A 6,835-nucleotide genomic window follows, 5' to 3' on the forward strand; every position below is an offset into this window, starting at 1 on the left:
TACTGTTATCAAATTGTTCTAAAGTTAAGAAAATAATTCAACTAAAACTAAACATTTGTACTGTAAAGTATTTAAAAAGTTTATACGTTTTATTAAGTACGTTTTATTCTACAATTTTTAAAAAGGTGTTTAAAATGAGCAAAAACTTATTTACAAATAAAGCAAAACTAAAAACTTGCATAGAGTAGTGATCACAAAGCATACAAAACATTTTAATGAAAATCACTAGAGTTAAATTTTGTAAATTTTCAAACATGAAATAAGGGCTTAATTTAAATGAAATCAAGTATAATTAGAAAAATACTTTTAAAATATGACTATTAACGAATCTTAACTTGTATACATTCAAACTGTATGTTTAAGTTTTATGAACTAACATAAAACAATGTAAACTAAAGTATAATTTCAAACAAAACTACTTACATCAAAATCGTAAAAGAAGTTTAGACAAAACTAAATATCATCACTTCTATGATTAATACAGTCAATTTACCACAAAAATAAAAATAATCACCAAGTAGTATGTAGTCTAGCTTAGTATAACTTATTTCTTTAGTACATTATTTCGCTTTCGTAAATCTTTATCTTCTTCAGAGTAATTTTTAAATTTATAATTTAGTTTTTCATCATATCCAGCTACTTCAAGCAACAAATTTATTGGTGGCTGGTCAGTACTGTGTATGTCCCGGTGAAAATACAACACTTTTCCTCCTAACGTAATTTCTTTAATTAACTTTTTTTTTCCTTTACTTTAAATAGTCAATTTTTTAAAGAATCATTTAGCTTATCAAACTATCAAAACTAAATAAACTGATTAAAGTAAAACAAACTATTATAAATAAATATTAGAAGTTTACGTTTAAATTTTTTTTTTGAAACATCAATTCATCATGGAGTTATGTATAAAGTGTACAATATACATAACTAAAAGAAATAAATTATGTTGATTTGATAAAAATACTAACTTGAGCCAATGACAACTTGTCCCCCCTGCTGAAACATGGACCCCTGACCTTTAGTGGTCATGAGGCAAGCTCTTTTAATTGACAGCAGGAAACGTTTGAGGCAGTTGTGCTCAAGAGGTCTTTTAGTGCTGAAATCTATAAATGTCAGAAACTAAATAAATATATTAGGAAACCTTTAGATTCACACAAATGTATATTATTAAAAAGAAAAGTAGTTTGGAAAGACAGTTATTTAAATATAAAAAATAAATCGCTTATATTTGTAAGTGTATAGTGATTAAAGTCGTAAAACTATTTTGATTATTATTTCTTGAAAATAAGGTTTGATCATACTTATTCAATCATCAGACCACAAGCCTTCGGTAGATTGAGACCGGTTTCGTCCTTATTAGGAACCAATTTATTTTTTGTACTACAATAGTTTTTATCGTGCAGTCCATAAAGCAAAAACTTATGAAGATTTTAAACGTAAAAAAAAGCTTCATTTGGTTTTCAAGGAAGCTAATGATTTCAATAAACAAAGACCAAAATACTTTAGGAATCATCTTAATTAAATAAGTTAACTTAAACAAAACTAACATAAAGAAAAAAAAATAAATAGTATTTTTTCAAAGTAAGTGGTACTTTTAAGTAATAAATACATGTTTATTTCTACTTTTAAAAACACATTTACCTATCGTTGCTTTTGAATTATTTGGAAAAAGTTGTGCTGCTCGGTATATATGTAAGGTAGGGTCTGTGTAGATATAGTGTCTGTAATTCGTTTCCCTGCAGAAAGACACTAAGTTTTGGTGGCTCGCACTGGCTATCAGTACAATCCTAATTCTTAGTTTCTGTATTAGACATATAAAAAATTAAACACTCATTTTATATACTTTGGCATGGCATTTTAAATGTAAAGCAATATAAAATGATTTTGAACTAAACTAACGTTTAGGTCATTCACTGTAAACTTCGAAAATTCTTTTATGTACTCGACTGTTGATTGTTCTACAAAGTTCTAAGAAAAACGTTACACATTATAGCTAGATTATAAAGTTTTTAATAAATTTATACACAACAGTAAATTAAAAAACTGAATATTAACTTTCAAAGTTTAAACACTGAAAAAAAAAATTAGGCAGGCAAGAAAATAACTTTTAAAAGGTTTCATAGTTACTATTTTTTTCAATTTTGATTGGTGATCTTCGCTAAATGTATATTGTAAAGCAAAATGTACATAGATTTATGATAAACCAGCACTAAGTTATTAAGATATGGCGCTTAGAGATAGTATTTAAACAATCTTGTATAAAAAAATATTCTCTTAACAATTTAATTAAGTTATTTTTTTCTTAATAAGTTGTTTAAATAAAATTCAAAATTTATTTTCATGAATAAACTATTTAGTAATATGGTATAGGCCAAAACTGTTTTTTATATGTAAATAAAAATTTATGGTAGACTAAATACAAGTTTTTATGATTGAAATCTAAAGCCGTGTTACTTATTTTCTACAAAAAGATCAAAGTCAGTAGGTTGTAAAAAAGTTATGATAATCAGTAAAAATTTCTAAATTTTGTGTGAAAAAGCAGAATTTCTTTTTTACTCAAAATCAATTCTACAGACATAAAAGTACAGACTTTGAGTTTATAAAAGGCACTTTTCTTGGTTTTTAAGCGCCAATATTTTGATACTAAGTACTAAATTTATGTTTAGAAGTTTAATGTCTTTAATTTTTTTCACATTTCTTTCACTGTACATAAAACTTTAAAAATTTCTTTATTGTTCTTATTTTGGTGAAAAAACGCATGTTAAACGAAACTTTATTTTGAGTAAAATTTAAACCTCCCAAACAATTAAATTTAAGCTCAGTATCCTGACAAACAAGTATCAAAAATCTTAATCATTAATAAAAAAGCAACAACAAACCCTGCAAAATATGACGACACATGTGTAGTTATTCCTGACGTCTTTAAACCTTACTTTGTTCCCCTTGTAATCCTGCACATGCAAATTATCTACTTCTTTTAAGTTGAAAGGAATTTCAGGTAGCCTATGTATGTTCATCGAAGCCGGAATTAGCAGGTTTTCGCACTAAAAAATGTTAAAACATACAATTAGGGTTTAAAAACAAGTATAAAAAATGTGCAGATTAAAGTCTATGAAGCTAAAAGCTACAGGTGTCGAAAGTGAAGAACAACCACTAATTTATGTATTACGAGACCAGATTAAAGGAACTTAAAAAACGTTGCAAAATCGACTTAATGGCATCTCTGCAATTTATCCTTTTATAAATTTACAAGCGTTAAAACGTTCTAAGTAACATAATATGGCTAATGACACAAAAACGCAGTGTTTAAGCTTAATAAAGATATAAAATTCCAGAGCATATTTTGCATTACTCAAATCTATTGTTATGTAACACGTAATACTTTAATAGTTATCGCAGGCATTTTAACCAACTTTAGTAAAATATTTACTTCAAAAGCTAAACTCGTATGACGAGTTTTTAAATTCAACATAATTAGCAATTAAAGTATACATAACGAAATAGTTTAAAAAGTTTTATACATCACATTTTTTAAATGGCTTTTCGCCAAAAAACACTTGAGTTTAATGTTCACCAAGGAATTTTAGATTTCCATCTTGACCCTACCGATAAAGAAGTTAGAGTTAATCTACATTATAAAATTACTCAAGCTATTCTTAGCAACTGAGATTGATTATCTTATCTAATAGCTAAATTTAACAAAGCGTCAACATAGCGTCATGCACTAAAAACTCTATTTTTATTGGAAAACGTGATGCATTAAAACTAAATCTTTAGACTTCTCCTACTATTAATTTCAGTTTTTTCGTTTTCAATTTTGATAATGTGCTAGTACTATTACGCTAGTTTTAAACTTCTTTATATTCAAATATAAACCTTGTTTTAAACTTATACACTGCATTGTAATAAAACTTTTTTTACTATTTTTATTTATTTTTTTACTTGTCAATTATTCTTACTAAAATCATAGAAAATTAAATTAAAAAACTTAGTATTCGTTTGTAGGTTTTTTACATAAAATCAAAACTAGACAAAGCTTTATTTTGATATTACTGATTAAAACTAAAAAAAAAAACTTTTGAAATATTACTATATTAGAAATTCATAAAAAACTCACTTTCTTACAGATGCAGGTTTGTACCATGGCAGATTACAAAAAAAAAATCTAACATTTGTTAAAAAACACAAAAAATTCAAACTTGTGACATCTCTCAGCCTAAAAAATTGCAATTTAACAACCAAAAAACCAAAAAATCACTTATCAGCGCTGTCGAAGCCTCTAACTGCCAACAACACTTAATAAAAAATCAAAAGGCCAATTGGTATAAAAAAATATTCTTTTTCTTTTGTTGGTTGTATTTAATCATGAATGAACAGGTAGTAGGTGCGCCCATTTGCGAATATTTACATAAGCCGTTATTTCTTCGCAAAATCTTTTTGTTCGCCAGATTTAGTCGGATTTCGTGCACTAATAAATTTCCCATCGCAGAATGATTGCTCGCTCATCCGTGAAGTTTCATTCAAGCCAAATTAACGTAAAGTTATTAATTCTAACATGTAATGAGTTTCGGGTAAAAAGTTTATTTTCTACTTTAAACGTCAATGTTATGTGTATAAAAGAATGGTGATTAGCCACGCATGATAGTAGTTCTATTTATAAATTAAAATCAACGAATTAAAAGCTTAAAATTAAGTTGTATACGTAAAAGAGTGGTATTTTTAACAACGCACGCGTATTAAGAGGTAATTAGTTTTTGATGATATACAAGGTTTCATATCTAACAATAAAATTAATTTTTTTAGTTTCAATATATTGTATAAATTAATTATTTTATATAAACTTTCTGATTAAGTTATTTATCAAAAGACTAGATATAAAGACCTTTGTTTGAAAAGAACTTTGTTCCAAAATGTAATTGTTACTTTAAACATTGTATTCTGTTACTTAAATATTGTAGTATATTCTCTGTTGGAAACCTTTTCGGAAACAAATTTTTACCAATAAAGTTTTAGTTAAAATATTTTTTTTAACTATTTAAACTTGTTTTATTGTGTTGGTAAAAACCAGTGTTTACGATATGAAAGCCACTTAATTTTTTTTTAATTTAAACAAAACTATGTGTTTGATTAAGATTTTTATACATAGTTCTTTTAAAAACCGTTAAATTGTATTACAAAGAAACCTTTAATGCAAATAAGCATATTTTTAGAAAGCTTTTAATGCAATAAGATTACAAAACGTCTAGTTTTTTATATATAGAAAGTATTTATAAAAATAAATTCAAACTTCTGAAAGTAGAAATGAGCATTTATATTTCGTAACATTTTATTCCAATAATTTTTTTTTTAAAGAGGAAGTGTTAAAATAAATATAAAATAAATTATTAAAATAAAAATTACAAACTATATTTTATTTTATACTAGAAACCATTACATTACATCTATCTTAATATTTACAGTTTCATTAATTCACTTATAATTTGAAGAAACTGTAAAATAAAAATTTTAGAAAAGTTATAAAAAACAAGTTTTTTCGTAAGTGAAGTTTAAATTTAAGAAATTTAAAGTTTACGAACAATATATTCTACATTAGGTTAAAGAAAAAAGAAACAGTCAATATAGTTAAATTATACAATATGTTATCAGTCTATCTCTTAGAAGTTGCTCGATAGTTTTTATGAAAAAATTAGTTTTGTACAGTGTTTTTGACATGTTATGTTATCTTTACTTGGTATTTGTTCAATGTTTTACAAGGGTTTTGAACTTTATTTGCTTAAAAAGTGTACATGTTATTTCGGAAGAATAAATACTTCATTGCAAAAAACTTTATCAATAATACTAAACTAAACAGAATTTCTATTAATCAGCTTTTTTGTTTTAGAAAATGGTCAAATTTTACTTTATTAAAATATAAACATTTTATTAGCTTGAAAAAATTTTTAGTAAAAATTTAGTTGGAAAAACAGTTTTTAGGTTTTGCATCAACTTTTGTATGCTTTCATTTCAAACTTTATATTTATAAAACGAGGAAATTGTTACAACAGTTTGTTTACAAAATAGCATGAGTTTTACAAACTTTAACAATTTAAAACAGATAAGGCAAGTTGAAATTCAATTAATTTAATGCATTCTAGATAGCACGAGTGACAACGAATATTGATAAATCCTTTCAATTTTAACACAATCGACTAAATGTAATGCCGTTATATAGTTTAACTTATAAAAGATATACTAATTTAAATAACTTTAAGCTTATAATTTCCTAAGGGTTTGCAGCTATGACAAGTAGTTCTACTGATAAAGTTTAAACAAGTTTAGAACAAAAACACAATCAGTAAACCCCAACTGAATAGTTTAATCTTAGTGTAAATAGAAACAAACATTTAAAATAGTTATACTTTCATTCCTATATATCTTTCTTAGATTAAGAAAGTGTATCTTCGAATTTCTCTTTAAAACTTTAAAAACATCATAAACTACATAAACTATTTTACATAAACTTACAGTTTATACCTTTATATTTCTTAGTATTATATATACTTGTTTATATTTGTTATATTTGTTTTCATAAAGTAATACTTTTAGTTAAGTTTTTATGGGTTGCAAAATATACAACTTTGTTTATGCTTATAACTCAATTAAATACTACACCCAAAATTTCACTTTTAAAGTCTCAGTTGAGAAGGTACTATAAGTTTCAAAATAAGATTTAGAGCGATAACCATTTTAATTTATCAACATAACAAAAGTTTAAGCTTCATTTAGCCTCAAGTTTAAAAAAAATTATATATATGCAAGCAAAAATCATAAATTTTTAGCTAAAACAGAATTTTGAGTT

This window comes from Thalia democratica, chromosome 9 (assembly GCF_965202585.1).
Source record: "Thalia democratica chromosome 9, ktThaDemo2.hap1.1, whole genome shotgun sequence".
Classification (NCBI taxonomy): domain Eukaryota; kingdom Metazoa; phylum Chordata; class Thaliacea; order Salpida; family Salpidae; genus Thalia; species Thalia democratica.